This window comes from Crocuta crocuta, unplaced genomic scaffold, assembly GCF_008692635.1.
Source record: "Crocuta crocuta isolate KB4526 unplaced genomic scaffold, BGI_CrCroc_1.0 scaffold41, whole genome shotgun sequence".
Lineage (NCBI taxonomy): Eukaryota > Metazoa > Chordata > Mammalia > Carnivora > Hyaenidae > Crocuta > Crocuta crocuta.
This window is the reverse complement of record NW_027529428.1, coordinates 453,268-476,013: the sequence shown is the minus strand read 5'-3', so window position 1 is coordinate 476,013 and position 22,746 is coordinate 453,268. Positions and strand designations below refer to the sequence as shown.

At 40.8% G+C, this 22,746-nt stretch overlaps 1 long non-coding RNA gene across 1 annotated transcript in view; it reads right to left on the bottom strand.

Annotated features, from left to right (window-relative positions):
* Positions 1–17,577, bottom strand: part of LOC144227622 (uncharacterized) — an 84,810-nt gene extending 67,233 nt beyond the window's left edge. Inside the window, exon 1 of the long non-coding RNA XR_013333965.1 lies at positions 17,407–17,577. This is a non-coding gene — a long non-coding RNA (uncharacterized LOC144227622). The remainder of the gene's footprint in view (positions 1–17,406) is intronic.
* Between the last annotated feature and the right edge of the window lie 5,169 nt (positions 17,578–22,746).

Sequence of the window (22,746 nt, the reverse complement as noted above, 5' to 3'; positions counted from 1 at the left end):
CATTTTTAAATGCATCTAGTACAGGATGAAAAACTGCTAAAATATAAATATATGCACATAATTCTCTAAACCGGACTTTAATTTTATTCTTAGTTCTTTAGTCCTCTTTAACTTTTAATTTTGTTCCTTCTCATCCAATTTTCCACCCTGAGTCATCAGAACCCCACAAGTAGAAGATGTAAATGACCAACAGATTCTCACCCACTGTTTTAGTTTCTTGTTGTTTTTGTTGTTTTATTTCACTTGGAAATTTTGCCAGGACTTAAAATGATGTCACACAGCAGGTGAGATTGAACCATTCCTTCAACATAATAGCCCCATTTTCTCTTTGGTGCCATGGTTATTGGCTTTATTGTTCATGAGCTCTTGACTTCTGAGTAAAATCAACTATCTAATAGCACTAAGTCTCAGTCAACGAGTTTTAACTTTTGGACCTGTGAGTCTGCAGTCCATTTATTCCATTTGTTTATTTTAACCAAATGTCACTGACTTTGAACTGTTTAATCTGAAGCATCTGATCCCTCCTGTTCTTGGATGGCTAGAATTTGGCAAGCCAAAATGTTAACTACAAGAATAGAAAAGAAGAAACACTGAAACTAATGAATTCACTGGGAATGGTTTGTAGTCTAAAGAAAATATGACCATCTGGGTTAAGTTATTGTAAGTTATGGATTGGGCTTTCTGTTTGGTTTGGCTTGGAGCAGAGGGAAGTTCTCCCTCCTATCACCCTCTGCACTTACGTCTACCAGCACCGTGTCAGATAGTATTATTCTATGAGTGGCTTTAGGTCTTCTGCAAGGCTATCCCAAGGCTATCTCCAAGGCCCTGGAGTGCAGAAGGAACATAATGTATGGTCTACTGTCACTAGATCCAGGTACCTCAGGTCCAGGTGAACACCTCTGCTTTAAAAAACCTCTATAGATGAGTATGAACTAGCTGAAGGCAAAGCACCGTCTGAGAGAGTCTTTTTACCTAACACAGGCAAGGACTTTTACAGGCTCTCCTGATTGATTTGTGGCTGTCCCAGGGAAGCAAACAGGACGAATGTGAGCCCAACCCTACTCGAGCAAGAGGTAATACTGGCCAGGATGCCTCTCGATTAAAGGGGTACAGAAAAATAAATCGTCATTGGGCGATTTCAAGGAGAGGAAAAGTTAATGATTCTCCCACAAAATTCTATTCTGGATTGGAAAAAAAAATCCGTTTTTATCCCCTAAACCTAGCAGAAATTCTTCCAGAATGGTGAAACTAATGATAGCCAAAGCTAATGGAGTGTTTTTAAAAGCATTTTATTCTTTCTCAGTGAAGCTCCTTGTATATGATTACATTTTCAGAAGGAGCTAAAAGTTATTTTGCCAAAATTAAAAGCATAGTTAGAAAAGCTGCTCCAAATACATGGTCTGCTGGATTTGAAATACTGCTCCAGAGACAAGCCACATGGTGCCAGAGAATACCTGAATCAGCAGAAGGTGGGAAGGACCATGAAGACAGTATTTATTATGTCTTGGGACGACTCCATAGGTCACTGCTGATTTCTGTTTACACTGTGCTGACCTTTCACCCTCCAGAGCAGTTTGTTCAGCTGTGATACACAACCAAAAGCACAGGCAGTCTGTCATCTGCGGGGCCCTGGGCCAGCCAACCTGTATACCACGGAAAGAGGCAGGACACAGACGGAGAAACGTCCATCAGCCTGCTGTTCTTTGAATGGTCTGCTTTCTCACTTTGTACTTTTGTACAAACAAAAGTTTACATGTCTTGGAATACTAGTGCAAGCATGATCCTAATAGGGTGCATTCTGACAAAGTGAGTATTTCACTTTACATTATGGTAACTGGAAAATGTACCTGTAGAAACAATCCTATCTCTAGGTCATTATTTCACCCATCTCAATTAGCGTATGTTCAGTATCGGACTACAACAAATACTTTTGTAATTGTCTATGCCTACTCTTTCGCAAAGCATTATTTGAGGTCACCAAGCTGTGATTGTAAAGAAACCATAGGCATTTCTTTTACCCTTTGAGATAAAAAGAATATCCCCTGACTCACTGGGGCTCTGTTTCTTGAATTTGGAGCTCCCTGATCATTTTATTCACCCACTCAAAAGCAGAAGATTCATCCTATTCTTCCTCGATGTGATTGCTTAACTCCACTGCCACAGGAAAAATGTACTGTGATTTTCAAGACTAAAAAAAAAAGTCTCATTATAGGTAACATAAGCAACAATAACATAGCATTTGTTTCCCAAAGAGAACTCCAATCCCAGGGACTAGACTCCTTTACTCTCTCCTCTCCTACAGTATTAGCTCATGTGATGTCTGTCAAAGAGGAACTCCCATGTACAGACTATCCTTAATGATGGCCTCCATTAGGAAACCTTCCACATACTGCATGTTCACTTTGCACTGTGTACTTCTCCCTAACAGCTCTCCACACGGTACCATCACCCCACACAACTGTGTATTTGAGGGCAGGACCTCGTTCATCAATAGAGCATCAGTTCTTAGCACAGTGCCTGAGACACAGTAGGCACTCAATAAATGTGGAAGTAAATAGTGATTCTTTTACTTCTCCCTTAAAATCCATTGCCACCTTGGGCTCTGCAGCCAGGGATTCCTTTAAAAAGGAAGGACTGAGAAAAAAACATGGAAAGGGAGAGGAAGAAAAAGGAGGAGGAAAGAATGAGAGTGAAGGTAAAAAATAAATAAATAATTAATTAAAATAAAGAAAGGAATGGAAGACGAAAGGAGAGAAGGAAATGAAGGAAAACCCACAGCTTGGGGTCTAACATAAAGAATGAGGGAATAATAAAAGAAGTTATATAGATGAATATAAAGTAATTAAGTAAGCATTATTTTTTGAAGTTGAAACAAATAATTTAGAATTCTGTTTCCAGCAACATAGCAGATTCACGCCTCCAGGCAGAGCTAAATAGCTGAATAAAATATTTAAAATGTCATTTGAATGCATGGCTTCACTAACAGGAAAATACAAGGATGGATTGGAGGCCAGAGATGAAAACTGTGAATCTAGAAAGGTAAGCAAGCAGCAAAGAAAGAACTTGTCTTAGGACTATCTAAAAATTTTCATGAGGCCTCTAACTCATTTTATCTTGGGCTGCACCCCAGCTCTAGCATAAGAACAGGTCAGTCTGAAAAGCTTGGTTGTAAACTTCCCCACCCCTCCACCCCTCTACCAAATACACACTCTCACAGGGCAGAAGAAAATAACACTCAAGGCACTTTACAGAGGGGGATGCTGGGAATGTATGTCTCACTGAGCTTTAGCTTTGGATTTAGATGAAATAGAAAAAAATTATGCCTTGAGAATTTCTAACTACAAACCCCATTTATTTGGGTATGATAAAAGAATTCCCCCTGGCTGTGTGAAAAAAAGACTCCTTCAAGTGATCAAGGCATCACATTCACATGCCATGAATGAAAGAGAAGAACAGGATAAAGACGTATCACTTCCATTTCCCAGAAGTTGTATACACCAATTCTGGCCACGACTTACTCATACAACCTAACTTAGCTGGGTATGCCATCTTTATTCTGGGTTCCAGGACTCTACTGATGAAGAGAAATGGAAGTATAAATATTGGGGTGAGGAGAGTGGGAGTAAGCTCTGTCTTTACTTCCAAACACTGAGATGATTTACAAGAGAGAATTAAGGTAATACTTGTTCCCTGGACATGTTGCTGGTTAGTGATAAAATTTTTGAGTTTTATTGTGGAATAAATCAATTTTGTTTATCTTCAAATGTTCAGTAAAAAATATGAGATTAAAAATAGATTTGAAACTGGCAATCAATTTCTTAAAACAATTTAAAAAAAAGGTGAAGAAGAATCTGAGAACAAGAAGTCATTTGAAGTGCAATTAGAATTCTTTTTCTAGAAGAACTTGGCAGTTTCTAGGCTAGACAAAACTGATCAGAACTTAAGCAGCCTTATTGCTTATCTCTTTCCTTTCATTTTTCTCCTCGTAAGACAAATTTCCTCAAAAAAGCATGGTGGCAGAGCACTCCTGCAGAGGTAGAAAAACAGGGAAATAACTGGACAGTTTCTTTTTGATGAATGAAGCATAGAAAATTGCCATCTTAAATTTTAAAAAGGTTTAAAGAGATTTTCTATAAGATAGCATCTTAAAAAAAACAGAGCAAACCTACAGCTCATGTTACTAAATGTTCTTTGCAGAAGGAAACTGTAAGTTTCTCTTTATAGGATTACCTTTCTATCCAAAACAAACAAACAAACAAAAACCCACAATACCAAACCTGAAAATCCATAACAGAGGCATGTACAATTTCCCAGATATAAGGGGATATTTTATTTTTTGTGTGGTGCTTCCAGCTAATCTACCAAAAATGAATAAGTAACACTTACTGTTGTGCAAATATCAAAGTAACAGTCACTGGTGGGAATGATTATTCTGGCTAAGTTAGAGAGAACTATTACAGGCTAGTTTCTGGATGCAAGGAGAACACTCTCACATTCCCTTGCACACTCAAGCATATACGTACATATATCTTATACTTTTGCGGAGTTTCAACAACTGCTTATATTAGCACAAAAGATCTCCTAATAATTCAGCTCTATTATCTGAATTTTCAGTAGTATCTCTACCTAGTCCCTGCACACGGATCGCAATAAATCTACAATAATCTAGTGCCATAAGGGAGAGGAAAACAAATAGCCTCTGCTAAAATGTGGTTGCTTACTAAAGAGCAGACAGCTTGTCATCTAGCTTTTTAATGAATCGAGATCTATCTGTTAAGTGTTTTCCTTGCAGCAGGCCATACAACAATATTCTTTACTCCAGTCTTCTTCCGTCCCCCCTCTATTTCTGAAACTCCCTAGGTCCAGGATAGGAAGACACCAAAATGTAGAATTTACTTTCCAAAGGCCTTATTAACTCTGAAAGATTGGAATTATGAAAAATATTAAAGATATTTAGCTAAGTTGCAATTTGATATGGGTGTATTTTGTAGGACTGTTTTGGGGTTCAGTGTAATTAGATCCATATAAAGGTTTAGCAAATAGGGCTTTATTTTTCCCTTGTGACAAGTTGAGGAGTAGGCCATCTCCTCAACTATTTTTATCTTTTCACAGTGCCATCTTTAGCATTTTGCTTTCATCCTCATGGTCTCAATATGGCAGCCATACTCCAAGCATCACATCCATATTTCAGACATGCAAAAGAAACAAGTGACAAAGAGGAAAATGGAATGTGTGTAAAAAACTTCCCTCGATAGCCCTAAGAGAACTCAGCTTAGGTCTTGCTGGCCAGAATTGAGAGAAAAGCTGCAGGAAAGGCTAGACAATGGATTGTTTTCAACACATATTGCCACCTCAAACAAATCAAGGTTCTAACAGGAAAGATATGAAAAAATGGTATAAATATTTAATGCCAATATTCTAGAATTTCAATCCATAGAAAAAGTAATAAAGCTTCTCAGAGGAAAGTACAATATTCACTTTTTGCTCTCCAAGTGCTGAAACACAGTAGTCATTCAGTAACTGCTTTTTGAGTTCCTATTATATGCCAGGCGCCACCTTAGGTGCTTGGGATACACCCAGATAAAAATTTTTGTTCCCCTAGATCTTACATTCTAGCAGAGACAGATAATAAACTATAGTCACAATAAATAAATACATTCTATAGTTTATTCAAAGGTAATAAATTCTATGGAGAAAAAGGTATAGCTAAGTAAGGAGAATTTAGAGTAGAAAGTCAAATGGACAGGTTATAACAAAAATAAACAATAGTTGTGTATTAATATTTTCTTCTTTTGACTTTACACCCTTCTAATTTCTGGAATATATGGTGTGCTTTATCTTAGGGAAAAAAAAAAAACACAGTTCATTATTTTTTCAACTTCCATTCTTGTAAGTGCTGAATCCAGCTGCTGTTATTTACACAAGAAATGTCAACGATTGTGTCAGGTAGTGTGTTAGGCCAGACATTGCTTCACACAGGGAGAACTGTTTGCAATTTACTTAAAGGGTCTATTTCCATGAGGAAGAAGAAAAATTCTGAAGGAAAAAAAAAGAGCAATCAACAGAGAAAATGCTCTCCTGACCTGGTGCCTTTTGAGTGTCAGAAGCATAGTCTTTCTGGGGAATTTGGCTTTTCAGTGGGCCGAGTGCACTTGGACTAACTCTCTCTGGTTTAAATCATAAAAATAAGAACTACACCACACACACACACACACACACACACACACAGTTATAGCTCAAAGTTAAAAAAAAAATTCCAAAATCAACATCTCCCAAGGGATTGGGATTTGACTGATTTTATTTAAAGTCTGGGTGGGTTTCTGACCACTAAATATTTGCTTAATTATCGCAGCAATGAAGAGTGATGCTCTCATTAGCAGGGGTTAGAAGCCCATCTGTGTTCTCTGTTGGTTTTTTGTACAGGATTGTAAACCTGCAAATTGCATGTACAGTTGGGGAGTTGGAAAATTGTAATTGCAGCTCTGATATTCATTATCTCATGAACTTGGGTAAAGCAATTTTTTTCCCTGGGCCTTGGCCTATTTGTGCATAAATTGTAGCTAATAGTACTCCACTTCAATACACAATTTCAACATTTTATGCTAAGCCAAAAATTCTTGTCTTGTGTGCTACTCATTGGCAAAAAATGGGGCTCTCCAAGATCCTGAAGCTGAGATTATTACACAGAATCCAAAGACATTACTGCACAGTTAGAAAGCAAGAGAAATCTTACCACTCTGGAATTTGTAAACACAGACATAGCAAACATGCAGCCCTGTGCCTGAAGAAAATGGAAAGTGAATACTTCTCCAGAAGGATGTGAAATACTGTGAGATGAATTTCACAAGTGTTTGGAGAAATGACCAAACCAAAGTCATTTGACAGCTACCCTCAGCAGAGGAAAATCCAGATTTTGCAGGCCTGGAGCTTTTACATTTTTGTCAGAGAGAGGCAAGTGCTCTTTAGTACAAAGAATATTTAGTATTTCTTTAGAATGAAAAAAAGTCACAACACATAATCATTTTTTAATGGAAAATATCACAAAAGTCACAAGGTATGGAAAAATCTCACATCCGTAACTTCCTGATGCACCAGCCTAATATGTTTGCCTACAATGTTTTGTTTGCATCCTTGACCATCTCCTTACACAATACATTTTCAGAGGCAGATTTACCATGAAGCAGATGAAGCTTCAGCTTCAGGGCCCCTCGCTCCTGTGGGTCCCTTGCAAAGCCCTATACCAATTCTGTATTTTCTTCAATTCCCATCACAAAGGAAAAAAATTATGGTGTTTTTATAACTGTGTATGTTACATTATCAGGCTATATTCCTGAGAGGAAAGAACTTTCATTTACTAGGCTTCGATGAAAACCAAATTTTCTACTAAGAGCTGAGGATTGAACAAATTGTCCTTATTAGTTTCTGACTCTGTATGTTTCCATATTTTTTCAGTCTCCACTACTCCCACCCTTACAGTGCTGGGCTATGAGGCACTGTGTTCACGGGGCAAGACCACTCCTTCTGCACATTTTCATGGCACAACACTGCATCAACTGGCACAGCGGGCTGTAGTTCCATTCCAGTAGCAGGACACCTAGCCAAACTCCTATTCTAAATAAACATTCGCCATGTCCTTTTAAAAGTGACTATGAACCACATGAACACATCTCACTAACTCCAAACTGCACATATCTCTCTCTCCCTCCCTCTCTCCTGGTCCCGCTTACAGGCTCCTTCCCCCTGATGTTAGAACCCAATCCAACATCTAAGGTCATTAACTGTAGTGGAAAGCTTTACACAGCTACATTTTATTTGACAATTTAGAATACATTCTTAATAAAGAGTGTCAGAAGACACTACTTTGGGCTCCATGCCCAGCATGCAGCATGCTTGAGATTCTCTCTCTCCCTCTCCCCAGCTTGCACTCACTCTCTCAAAAAAAAATTTTTTTTAAGTAGAAAGTAGAATAGTAAATAACAGGGTGAATGAAATAAAAATATAAGAAGATGTGGAGTGCCTGGGTGGCTCAGTCGGTTAAGTATCTGACTTTAGCTCAAGTCATGATCTCATGGTTCGTAGGTTCAAGCCCCACATCAGGCTCTGCGCTGATGGTGCAGAGCCTGGAGCCTGCTTCCCATTCTGTCTCTCCCCTACTTGTGCTCTCTCTTGCTCTCTCGCTCTTTCTCAAAAATAAATAAGCATAAAAAATATTTTTTAAAAAGAAGAAGATGTGACGGCTTCCCAGGAAATACCTGATCTTACACAAACCTTGAAAAGGTTTTGAACATGGCGAACAGATACCCAAAAAAGCATCACACAGGAGTCTTTCAATGACAAATGACAAATTCAAACTGGCTTCATCTAAAATAGGGAATGGTTGGCTTGTGAAACTGAGAAGACCAAGGGCAAATCTGGTCGCAGGCTTGCAGAACCCTGGTATCCAAACGATATTCTCAGAACCAGACTCTCTCCACTGCTTAGCTTTGTTTTCTTCATGTTGGCTTTATTTCCAGGCAAGTTCTTCCCACACCATGGCCAGCAGTCATCTTCAGCTCCAGGTTTACATGGGCCCAAATCTGCAATCTCTGTGGAAAGTCTCAAATTTGGAATATGCTGATGAGCCCACACATGAAGATGGTTAGAGGGGTGGCATACATACAGAGAGGCATCCCACCCAACCTGAATTTTGGGGACTGAGAATGGGGGCTGGGTAGATACCTAAAGAAAAAAAAATCCAGCAGCTAAACAGAAAGGGAGAGAGAATTGCTACGGAATTCTCCTACAAAGGACATTTCAGGTAGAGAAGAAAACAAGAGCGAAGGCTCCAATGTTTACTGAGTACACGCAACCCTGGTGTCTGGGAGGACAGTGAAGTGAGAAGGACATGATTCTAGCCTCAAGTAGGGGAGGTAAGGCATGTCTGAAAAATAAACAACCATCCTCCAAGATAGGAAGCGAGTAAAGCCCTAAAAAGGTAGATAAATACCATTCATTCAGAGAAGGCAGAGATCTCTTTCAACTGGAAAGACTGGAAACCTTTCAGAAAAGATTTGGCACCTGAACTGGATTTTGAAGGAGCCTGTAGGAAAAATGTGTTCATAAATCATCTCAAAATCAGCCCTAGCACTGGCTTTTGGAACTGTGGACATCAGAACGTCCAGTCATTTCTCAAATCATCATCATGGTCAAAGATTAGAGTGGAAACAAAGGCAGATAAGAAAGGTTACAGGGTGGTTTGTACTGTGGCAAGAGTTATATTACCTGGGCTAAAATGTCCATTTTATATTTTAAGTAATTATATGTTCTTGCATTTGTTCCTTCATTCATCAATTTAACTAGACATATTTCTTTTACTGAGGTAAAATTCACAAAACATAAAATCAAGCATTTTAAAGTGTATGATTCAGTGGCATTTAGTACATTCACAAGGTTGTTCAATCATTACCTCTATCTAGTTCCAAAATATTCTCACTTCCCTAAAAGGAAAACCTGTACCCATTAAACAGTCACTCCCCATTTCTCCATCCCCCATATGCCCTACCCCCTGGCAACCACTCATCTGCTTCTATCTCTATTGATTTACCTGTTCTGAATATTTCATATAAATGGAAGTATATACTATATGAATTGTTGTGTCCGGCTTTTTTACTTAACACAATATTTTCAAGGTTAGCTGGACCTCTTTTGATATTCTATCCCACATTCTATAATGTGGGGGTATATATATCAAGTTCCACTACCTCGCAGCATTCCTGGAATGGACCTTCTACCCTGCAATGTCTACTCACCCCAGTAATCAGAATGCCCCCAGGGGTCATGTCTTAAGAAATTCTTTGGGGTCTTCTGTAGACATAAGCGAAGTCTTGATTCATAATGATTGGTAAATGAGCTGGTGGCGTGTTGGATGCTTACAGACTCCAAAACACACTCTGGGGCCAAATAGAACCCCTTCTCCAAGGACAGTCAGTCAAGGAAAGCCCAAGAAGGCGGCTGCAGGGTAGCAGCTCAGCCTTCAATCCTATCCCCAACCTTTTTACCCTTTATCACACAGAATTTAACATATCAAAGGGTTTTTAAAGAACATTTATTTTTTTTTTTTTTACATAATGAAACTGAGGCCCTAAAAGCGTAAAACAATTACTGAAGATCACACAGGCAGAGTATCAGAGCTCACACAAAAGCTCAGAAATTCAAGAGCTAAATTCAGTGTTCTTTGATATGACATGGTATCCAGTACTTTTCTCTCTAGAAGCAAGCACCAAATGTAAGAAAACAGCAAACTCAAAGAAAACCTCTCAACTTTGGGAAAGCTCAGGGAAGTCTCATTTAGCTACTTTTTAGTTTGTGCAAATAATAAACGAGGTACCACTATACTTCATTAGGGAAGAGAAGCTGGTATATCTACATCCCACAACCTCATTTTGGATTTGCTCCCAAGGGCACTGAAAGTGAATGATCCAGTACTAGGGAAGAGGGTAGGATTAGCAGACAATGCTAAGGGTTCAAAGGCAGCAGAGGGCATCTTATTCATTCAGGAGCAGCTAAAATGTTCTTCTCCCTCTCCAAAAATATTGCTTGTAAATGCAGGCTGAGATCCTTCTAGGTAGAAATGCAAGCCTGTAAATACCATGTCAGGATCTTGGTTTTTTTGTAACATAAAGTTAATGATGCTTAAAATATGCACAATATGTACCCCTGTGGAACACTGAATTATCTTGATGTCTGAACTTCTGGGGATAGTCTATAAAGAAAATAATTCCGAGGCAAGTAGACATAGATGGAATTGTAAAAAGCAATTAGGGAGGAGGGCGGGGAGGCCCCAGATGTACAGGCAACAGAACCAAGGGGGAAACAAAACAATGCTCCAATGTGCTCATCTTTGTTTTTTAATCTCATCTTTGAAAGATTTACTTCCTGGATTTTTGCCTGAGAGATTTGTTAGCATTTCCTTGGGACAGTTTACTTTTTTCTTTTTACCTTTGGGAAAAGGTGTTTTTAAAAAACAAGCCAACTGGACCCTTTTCTCCCTACAGAGCCACAACACTCAAACACTGCACCTAAAACAAACAAATAAACCAAAAAAAAAAAAAAAAATTCTTCTAACTAATATTTAGGCTTTCAAAAGCAGGTTGGCTTCAAGCCTCGCTAGGATAATCATTTGCACCTTCCTTCAGCCACACATAATACAGTCTTTATTCAGCAAATAGCAAAGTCGTTTCCCGGCAAGTCAAAGGTCACTTTTTGCTGTATTAATAGCTGCTCTGGGAGGGTCAGTGTTGTGCTATCCTACATTTTTTCCAGGGCCTGGAGATGCAATTTCCTACAATCTGCAGGCAATTTCCTACCAATTTTCTTGGGGAGCTAATAGGCTGTGACAGGAGATGGAGCTAGCAAGCAGCAGGCGGCTTCAGAAAAGACAAATTGCATCTCTGCCACCTAACTGGGCAATCTAGATCGACAGAGTTTATAGCTTTGTAGTGTTATTGGGCCCCATGCTAACAGCAAATCATTCACGCTGCTCGCTGAATTTCATATTCCCTTCCTTCTGACTTTGTTATTGCCACATATCACTTTGTAGCACTTTCCCTGGAAATTGCGGTAAAAAAGGGGATCACATATATATTAGTGACTTAAATGTCCCCTAAATTGCTTACCAGAAATTATTAGCATTCAGTAATTTCTGTTTACAGAGTTAGGGCTAAGCTGGTGATTTTTAAGCGATGGGATGGGAAGCTTGGAAAAAAGAGTCAAAAAGAAAGGAAGAAGGTGATGTGCAACAGGTCACAGCCTCTAGTCAGTATAGGAGAGAGGATTTCTTCTTTCTAGCAGGTCCCTGTGCTTGTGTATGGCCAAATGCATTTCAAAAGATAATATAAACATTTGCAAAATGTGCTCACGACACTGCTTTATCCTTTGTCTAGATTGTTTTTAAAAAGTTAATGGTTTAAATATAACAGTGGAAATGCTTTCATAGGATTAAAAAGAAACATCGTTATTTGATTGAAATATTTTTTTCTTATTCTGTAAGTAATGCACAGGCAACCTAAAAGATTTAGAAAAGGTAAGTAAGAGAAGGGGAAAAAAAAGTCTGATTGAAAAAACACCTAACCACTGTGTCATTTTTAAAACTTAATTTACCAGAGTACAACTGTGTACCGTGTACTGCACAAAAATGAGTAAGACAGGCTCCTGCTGCCGGGGATTTCAGTCTAGTGGAGGCGACAGGCATGCAAACAGATACACTGTAAGACACGGTGTCCCAGTATCTGAATGTCAATTGTGAAGAAAGGGAGAACAGACTGCCTGCAAAAGTAAATTGAGGAGAGAAGCAGCACAGCTCAGATGGAGTTAAATAGTGCTGAGATTCAGAGTCAGCTCTGCTTTCCTAAAGGGGTCCTGTTTGAGAGGATCGATGTGGAAACAGTAACCAAAGCACTCTCATTGTTTACATGTAGAGACCAGTCACTTGAAAACAGTATGAACAGTAATGTTTTGGACAACATGATCTATGCTGTAATGACTGTACTTATATCAGACTAGTATTGCAGTAATTACACCCTCACCCTGGTATAAGAAGGCTGGAATGAGACTTAGGGTTCCCAGGGTCTGCACAGGAAAGGGTGCTGAGCAGAGTATGTGTCAGACAGAAGTGCTGAATTCCTGCCTAATCTTATGAATTTTATTTCTAAATGATAATCTAACTCCAAGAATTTAGAGAAGACTGGTATGTGGAAGGGAGGGAGGAAGGAAGGAAGGAAGGAAGGAAGGGAGACTCCAGGGAGGCCAATCACCCCATCTTTACAGATTAGTAAAACTGAAGCAGATATTCCTCTCATTTCTCTGGGCTAGATTAGGGGGTCACTGGTAGAACTGTGTGTTCTCTGCTATATTTGCTGACACTTCCATAAGAAGTAGTTGCTGTCTTTTTCAGCTCTCTATCACACCAGGTATGTGTAAAGGTAAATAAAAAGACTTGCCTCAAAGAGGGAAAAGGAGAAGTTTTGCTGTGGAAAATTTTAAACCTTGGGATTTGTGGGGTTGATTTCAGCAGATCATCCTGGCTTGATGGTTTTGAGGGCAGATAAGGGAGGGTCACTCAAGTAGTAGAAATGTGAAGGATTCCAGCAAGATTTTTTCTTCTAAGTGATTCTTCCACTTGCTATTTTGTGAACTCTGAAACTTCATCATCCATATTTGTTCCTATTCTGAAAGCTTATTTGGATGACCATCAGCCTTAAAGACGCAATGTGTTTTAATCTCAAGGTGTTCAGAGCCAGGCCCACAATGATCCTTGGTATACAATGACTAGCTGAACTGAATGGAATCAAGAGTTCCTTGATTAAAATGCACATACCCTCTGATATAACCCAGTCATTACCCATGTACCCCACCTGAGGAAGTTCTAGTTGAACAGGTGTGGGCAAAAGCCTGGCATCTGCAGGTTGGACTCTCCTGCCTCACTGGTTTAGGAAAGCCCTGGGATAGGTTTGGATGGAGAGGGGGAGAAGAGACACCAAAAGTACACACAGAAGGATCTCTAAGACAAGATGACACATTGTGGAAAAACCAGGTGAACGGGCCCTCCATTCAAAGCCACACTTCAAATACAAGCTATGGGAATTTAGCCAAGTGACCTAGTCACAATATTTCATTTACTTATTTACTACAGTGTAAGTGGTTATAAGGGTCACAGGAGGTAAGGCGTGTGAAGCTCGCCCTATTATGGCCAGGACTGGCAGAGCATCTTGCACAGGGTGGGGGGAGGGGGACTTACAGTCAATGATAGCTCTTTTGTCCTTCCTCTCCTCCTCCTCTTCCTCATCATCCTTCCCCTCTCCTTCCTTCTCCTCCCTCCAGGTTGACAGTAGATGTTCTATCCTTCCCTGCCCAAGCTATTCCTGACAACATGAAGTGCAAAGTCCCTCCACAGTTTCTCAAGGATCCACATGGATTCAGTCCAAGCACTGGGCACAGTGTTCTTTCTCCAACCTCCCTCTTTCCCTTCTCTGTCTCTGCATTCTCTTGGGCATAACTTCCAAATGGGTGAGCCATTATAGAATATTATTATACCAGAATGGATGCTTTCAGTTCCTTCTTGCCATTTGTAGACATAATGCTTTTTAATCAGATTTACCACCACTTCCTGTATGCTATAATAATTTCTCTCTTTCCATAGTATCAGAAAAGTGAATAGCACTGGAACTGTATGACACAAAATGGCACCCTGTGGCTTGAAAGAGTCAAAGGGCTTCACTGAACATTTTACTGCTACTTGAAGAATTAAGTGAAGGAGAGAATTTAGGTCAGTAAATTTCCTTTACAGATAAAGTTAGGGACTTGTCCAAGATCACACAACATTTCATATATTCCTTGATGTTAACATTAAAGAAAAACTTAGGGACATATTTTTATGACCTTCATGGACTTAGATATAAAGGGTTCAGACTCTATGACTTTCATGGGATCATCTAAGAATGAGGAATGAACTAGGAAAGGTCACTGGTGAGACAACAAAATTGCATCTTTCATTTCTACTTAAGCTTTAATGCTAAATGCCCATCAGTTACTGAATCTAAGAATACTTAGAAAGAAATAATGTTAAATAAAATCAGTAAAGCTTGCAATTTTTCATAATATGTATAAATGAGACAGAATTAAAAATATTTCCTACTTAAATTAACACTGTCCAGTGGGAAAGAAAATTAGTTTATGCTTAGTAGAAAGATACATAAAATTTTACTATAATTCAGCCCTAAGGAATTGTTTAATTACCTCAGTAATGAAAAATGTAAAATTACTGCGAGTGCACGTGCTGGAATCTTTCAACACCCATTCCTCAGCTTTAAACCACTTGCTATTTGAATATCTAATTTCTTAAATATTATATTTCCAAAACGTTTGGCTCTTCAAAAGACAGGAGTAACTACAAGATAACATCTAGCAATAACTTGCATTCAACAAAGAAAAAAAAGGCAATATCCACAGATCATACAGATTCAACTGAGTTTAAACTCCAGCCACTCATTTCTTAATCAAGAACACTGACAAAATCACAAATTCCATTGCTGCTCTGTCTTCAGAATTAGGTCCAACAAATCAAAAATAACGACCTTTACTAGTCTGTGTGATCTGGCAAAGGATTAAGCCAAAAAAATAAAATATTTTCCCAGTCAGCAAATGCTCCTATGAATGGATTGGCCAACAAATCCAAATGCATTTCTTTGAATTATATCTTGCATGCAATCCCATTTTTCCAATGATCCATTAGTTAACCAGAAATACTGTACATATTTTAATGGGTTAGGAGACCTTAAGGGAATTGATGCATCTCAAATGAATGCCTCAGGGGATTCCGGTTCATTGCATAGAAGATAATTCTTTCCTGAAAAGGGGCTAGCTTCATTTGAAATTAAGATTTGGAGATCATAAACAGAATCAATCGAGCCAAGAAGTCTTCTGTAATGTATGGAGCATGGGAGGAAAATGAGCATTTGCATGGAGTAAAAGGAAGGCCTAGCAGAACCATGGAAACCTTTTCCCCTACCTGTTTCACTCCACAGCCTGTAAACAGTATGTTTTGTGAAGGAGACTTACAGGATTTCCCCAGTCGATGTGCTGCACTAAGAAGTTCATTCTTGAGAGAGAGAGAGGGAGGGACGGAGGGAGGGAGGGGAAGGAAGGAAGGAAGGAAGGAAAGAAGGAAGGAAGGGGAAAGAAAGAGAGAGAGGTGGGAGAATAAATGTTGGTCATGTTCCAGAATATCTCTGACGCCATTAACCACAAAATAAGTTATTAGCTTATTGTAAGTGCAGCCAGTTTTTAAAGTAATGGAGTAATCCACTGTGGATTGCAGCAAGGAAGTGGAACAAAGGGTGTGAAATGAGCAGATGGATTTGATTTTAAACAAATTAGACCCATGACAAGGGATGTAACAAGTCATTTTTCAGGTTTTCCATGCTACGGGTTAACTTCCCTTCGTGACCTTTCCAGCCTGCTAGCTCGTTTTTCCCCTGCCCGGATCTCAGGCCTTTCTGGGAGAGCAGCTTTGTGCTTTGCAATTGTAAACCACTGTCTCTTGCTTCTACTAAACTGATCAAACAAGGCACCACAGGGACTGCCACAGCTGAATGCTTGGTTACTTAATCTCCAAACTATTTGTTCTTTTAATCTTAGACTCACTCCTGGACACACGGATAAATACAAGACCAAATGTTCAGGAGATGTCACACCTTTGTAACTCTGGATTCTCAGAGTATTCGACAGTCCCACACTCACATACCCATCAGTGTGGCTGATGCCAACCCCAGGCTGACTCAGGACATGGATCATCTTTGTCCCTTCCACTCTCTTTAACTCCATGCTTGCCTCCCTGCCCCAACTTCATGTGGCCAATGGTTAAAAGCTGCCAGAAGCCAACCCTGTGCAGCGAGGTACACCCCTCCACCAAGGCTGAACTCCCTTGCAGTATCCACGGACTCTAAATACCCTGTTGTTATCTCACTACCTCAACAAAACTCCCATGTATTTACAGGTAATCTCAGAGTTTTGGAGGGAAGCAATAGGTCTATAAAAATTCATACTAAGAGGTGAATGACTGACCCCTTTGACCTAAATTACAAGTCTCCTAACTGACCTTTGCCCTCTAGTCCACCTTCACAGTGATACCAGGACTATCTATCCAAAAAGAAAAATGGAGCGTGTTCTGACGGTTCCCCGTGACCCACAGAATATGTTTAAGCCCCCACCCTCACTCCATCTGCAGTCCCATTCTCCCCAAACACCCACCATTTTGCCCAGGACTCAAATCCTTGTTCCTCCCTCTTCCCATCCCTGAACCATACTAAAATATTTACCTTTCCTCTCAACTTTTACAACTCAACTTAGAACACACTTCCTCAGTCACAACCATTTGGCAAAATCTGAGTTCAGAATCTCAGCTCCAGCAACACTTACTCTGGAAACTTCTTGACTCACATCCACCCGGCAAAGATGGCCACTCACCGCTCGGTGTTCATGACATCAACTCCCTGCGACATTCATTTGATTTCTGCAAATTCGACCAACTTGTTTCAAAGACCAGCTATAAAATGTGTGTGAAGGGTCACCGGTGCTTCAAGAAACGAAAAAATGACCCAATGTGTGAACAAACGCCATTTAAAAAGGAGTGTGCGGTAGAGTGGATCCCACACGAATGGGTTCCTGCCCGCGTTCCTGGAGGGCCACCGACGCCATGCCCTCCAGTCTCGCCCCACAGTTACCCGCAAGGGCAAAGGCCAAAGGCGGCGGAGGCTGCGGAAGCCTCCACGGTTCCAGAAACGACGTCGGCCCCCAGTGCCGCCTTGTGTACAGGTGAGGGCGGCCTGTCTTCCCCTTTGCTCAAACACGCCCTCCGAGCCTGTTACCTACACAGAGGTCTGTCTCTGCCAGCCTGCTCCTCGGTCTTGGCACACAGAACGCAGAAAATGCGCAGCAGGCACGACCCGAAAGGCGGCAGGAATGCGGAAAGCTGTGTGCCCGAGGATCCGTCCTCGGGCGCGAAGGGCACAAAGCGGAACAGGCTGCTGCTACAGGACACGGACAGCGGGAACCCAGAGGGAAACTGAAAAGGTACGAGGGCTGGGTTCCAGAAGATTCTTCAGGTGAGCTGAGAGAGGATTTCAGACAACTCAGAACGGAGGAAAACGCCTAACGGGGAACCCGCTTTAACTGCTGGTGCAGATCTCGCGAGAACGGAAAGGCAAACTTCATCCAAAACGAGGCTTGCCTTAGGGTTACTGACCGAGAGGGGGCGCAAAGAGGCCTCCTGTGGTTCCGGAAGCGTTTGCATACCCTGACCTGGGTGGTGAGGTCTTGCCAGATAAAATCGAGGACAGATTTTTAAAAATTACTGTTTATCTGAAACTCAGATTTAATTGGGTCTCTTGTATCTGTATGTGCCAAATCTGGCAAGCCGAGGATGGTGGTTACATGAGTGCTAGACCAGTGCTTCTCAATTTAGGGTGATTTTGCCCCCCTGGGCCTTTGTCAACATCTGGAGACATCTTGGTTGTCATAACTGGGGCGGGGGGGGAATGCTACTGGCACCTAGAGAGTAAAGGCAAGACATCCTACTTTGCACAGAGCAGCTCCCACCACAGATTATCCAGCCCAAATGTCAGTAGTGTTCATCTATGTAAAAAATTCAGCAGCTGACATTTGATAGGTTCTTTTTACTGTGTGTACCACACAATAAATGAATTTATGACAAAAAAAAAATTCTAAACCAACAAAATTAATTACTCTGCAATATTAGAGATCTTAAATGTGTAAACATTTGGATTGGGTTAAAGCATCTCAGGAACACCTTCAGAAAAAAATAAACTCCCCTTTTTTTTTATGTTTATTTGTTTATTTTGAGAGAGAGAGAGAAAGGAAGGGGCAGAGAGAGACGGAGGGAGAGTCTCAAGCATGCTCCGCTGTCAGTGCAGAGCCTGATGTCAAGGACTCGAACTCACGAACCATGAGATCATGACCTGAGCCAAAAGCGGACTTTCAACCGACTGAGCCACCAGGCGCCCCTCACTTATTTATATTTAAAACCACTTTTAGGGGCGCCTGGGTGGCTCAGTCGGTTAAGCGTCCGGCTTCACCTTAGGTCATGATCTTGCGGTTCGTGGGTTGGAGCCCCTTGTCGCGCTCTGTGCTGACAGCTCAGAGCCTGGAGCTTGTTTCAGATTCTGTGTCTCCCTCCCTCTCTGACCCTCCCCTGCTCATGCTCTGTCTCTCTCTCTCTCAGAAATAAGTAAATAAATGAATAAAAACATTAAAAAAATTTTAAAAACATTTTTATCAAGATATGGTTGACAGACCAAAAACTATGTATATTTAATGTGCACAACTTGATGAGCCTGGAGATAGGTATATACTTGTGAAACCATACCACCAAAAAATATGCCTTTTTAAAGAAGGAGCTTGTTACTCACAAAACAAAGCAGCTAAGGTATGATTTCAGCCAATGGGATAAAATACAAAAACCAACCAGAGAGACAAGAAAGGAAGTAAAGAAAATTTGGGACCAGAAGACTTGAGTAGTAGGGTTTTCTTTCTCTTTGTCTTGATGTGACCACAGACACAACTGCCCCCTCTGTTTGTGGGCATGACTTGGCCTTCTTCCTTCGAGCACAAAAAGCTCAAAATAAAATTTCCTGGGCTGAACATTAGAGAAGCTGATGTCACCACATCTAGCTCATAATCACCAGTGGAAAACAGCTCATTCCTCCTCGAGTTAGCATAGAATCTTTCAGATGTGTTCAAACCACTGCCACAGACATGGTCATGTTGTCACCTGCTTCTCACTCAGCAAACAGCATGAATATCACCAGGCCCCCAAAAGCCTGGCCCTGCTTAAAATTCTCTGACTTTCCAGAAGGCATCCAGACCTCTCTGCTTTTGCACAGGGCAGTATCCCCTTGACCTTTTGCAGTTTTCCACAATTGTGTCATATCTAGACACTCACAGACAAGCACAATTAAGTTGCACTGTCTGGTGCCAGGGCAGAAATGCCAAGCTGGTGAGGAAATGAATCAAAATGAATTGAAATTACCTGCAGAGAACTGATGAGGAAGACTCACGCTGCAGAAAAAAATCAATGAGTAAAAAAAAAAATGATCTGCCTGAGAAAATCAATGAAACCAAGATGGGCTGACCATAGAGAAGAATTCTCTCATATACTACACAGGCTGTGCCTGACCTCAGATATGTTTAGCAAATCCAGCACTCGCCCAGCTTGAAGAGAGCATGACCTCTTTCCTCTGGAGTAGTGCTTCTCGAACTTTATCATGCCCATGAGTTACCTGGGGATCTTGTTAACATGTGGATTCTGAGTCAGTGGGTACAGGGTGGGGTCTGAGAATCGACACTTCTAACAAGCTTCCAGGAGATACTGATGATGCCGGTGTGTAGACCACACCTGAGTAGCAGGCTTCATGGTGTGTTCTCCCTGGACCAGAAGTATCAGCGTCATTTGGGAACTTAATAGAAATGCAGATCCTTGGACCACACTCCAGACAGACTGAATCAGAAACTCTGGAGAGAGGGTAGAGAAATCTGAGTTTTAACAAGCTCCCCAGAGGATTCCGATGCCCTCTCAACTTTGGGAACCACACGTCTTCTAGATCTAGAATGTATTGTTTTTCGCATACATTCATGCCCTTCTCTACCATGAAAATTTCTCTTGGTAAGCAAACACTAAGATCTCTTGCCTTCCTCTGAAATCATCATCCCTTACCTCCCTTTTATCATTAACTTTTCACATGCCTTTATTTGTCTCCTAATTTATATCAATAGCTATTGTGTTGTCTTCCAAGCTGTCTCAAGAGCTACTTGAGAACAGGGACTGTCCTTTGTTCAGCTCTACCTCCAGCTAAGCAATGTTTGCCATATACCCAGTGATCAATAAATACTTGCTGATGGGCTGATGATATAATGTGGATTCACACTGAAGTCAAACATGACTCAGTGAAGAGAAGCAATTCGGTTGCTAATTTGAGCATTCTCTTCAAGTGGATAAAATACAGGTATTTCTATTCATTATCTAATGTCGCATAACAAACCACAAGAAGAACTTTAATGGCTTAAATCAACAATCCTGATTTATTCTCTCTCATGGCTTCTGTGAATCAGGAATTTAGGGCAGGCTTGGCTGGGCAGTTCTAGCTTGGCTTGGGGTCTCTGATTAGGTTCCAGTCAGATAAGGTGGGCTGAAGTAAACCAAAGGCTTGACTGGGCCTTAAGAATCTGCTTCAAGGGGCACCACCTGGATGGCTTAGTTGGTTAAGTGTCCAATTCTTGATTTGGCTCAGGTCATGATCTCACAGTCTTGGGATTGAGCCCTGTATCAGGGTCCACACTGGCTGTGGAGCCTGCTTGGGATTCTCTCTCTCCCTCTCTCTCTGGCCATCACACCCCATCTCAAAATAAATACATAAATACTAAAAAAAAAAAAAAGATTGGCTCACTCACATGTTTGGCAAATTGGTGCTGGATGTTAATAGAGCCCTCATATCCTCTCCATAGGGTTGCCTGAGTGACCTCAGAACATGGCAGCTGACTTCCCCCAAAGGAAGCCATCCAAAGACCAAGGCATGCTATGCTGTCACTTTCTTAGTATTCTATTGGTCACATTTTCCTGATTCAGTATAGGAAGGGATTACACAGGGCCTAAGAAGGATAACTGGAGGCCATCTTGGAAGCTAGCTATTATAATGTAGATCTTCTGTTGCTACAGATAGTAAGTTTGCTCTCAAGGAATTCAAAGTCTTAGGAAGGAAGAAAAATAGTAAAGTTCACAAATAAGGATTTGAAACAAATACATGCATTAAAAAAATAACAGAAGGAGACAAGGTGGGAGGGAGAGTGACCTTACATAATGAAGTCAGGGAACCCTCTGAGGCAATGATAGCAGAGGTTAACAGGTAGGAACTTCTGTGCTGCAACAAAACAGAAGGAACAGTTTGTGCAAAGGCCCTGGACAAACCTGAACAAGATTGATGTGTTTCAGAAACAGAAAGCAAGTATGTCTGGAGGGTAGTAACGAAACAAGAAGTGCCAGTGAGAAGAGACCAGCATCCAGAAAGGTAGGTGGCAACTTGGAAGAGTTTGGTGTCTTCAAAATCGAGAAAAGAGTTTCTAAAAGGGCAGAATAATCAACTGTTTTAATAGCTAGTTTATGGGGCGTGGCGCCTGGGTGGCTCAGTCAGTTAAACATACAACTCTTCATTTCAGCTCCGGTGGTGATCTCGGCGGGCTCTGCGCTGGCAGCACGGAGGCTGCTTAGAATTTTCTCTCTCCTGTCTCTTTCTCTCTCAAATAAATAAACTTAAAAACAAAAAGGCGGCTGAGAATTTGAAAAAGAAAAACATAAAACATTGGTCAATGGGTTTGGTAAAAAGATACCTTGTCACAAGCAGTTTCTAAGACATGGTTGGGATTAAAAGCCCGAGTGTGTTAAACTGAGGATGGACATGAAGAAAGGGATGCAAACGGTATGGAATTACTCTGAAAAGGATTCATGTGACACAGAGAGAACAAATGTGCCAGTCCCTCGGGGGCATGGAGCTCAGAGAGCTTGTTTTACAGTTTTGACTTTCGGCTTTGAGTTTGGTTTTTGGTTTAAAGATGGAAGATAGGTCAGCCTGCCCAGGCTGAAAGGTAAGATGCAGAAGTCTCTGGAACACAGGAGTCACTCGGTATATGCAGTTTCCATCCTTACCCTTGTGACTGGATTTTATTTAGACCCAACTAATTTGAGACAGCCAATCTGGCAACTTGGGACATTTTTGTTCCTAATTTAATTGAGAATGGTAGTTCTTCTGATAGCTCTTCTCATTTAACCCATGAGTAGCTATTGAGATTTTAGTGTCTAATTTGCTGAGTTTATGGAAGTAATAAAAGAATCTTTTTTCTACAGTATGCAATTTTAAATTTAGACTTGTCTCTTCTCTTACACCCTTTTGGCTTATTCCTACTGAGCTCTTGTGATTAAATGTGGCTGGGTGCAGACTCAGGGCCCTGGTATGCCCAGCCTCAGGAATTTCCAGTGATCTCAACCAGTAGTGAAAATTTTCCTACAGATTATTGAAATAGTCCAATCTCATTTCCTTTAATTACATATACATGCCATAAAAGGAAGTGTCTTGGTTTTGTTTTTAACACATAGCCAGGTCTTCCCATTATCCTGAGACACATTAGGGAGAAACACAGTCCCCT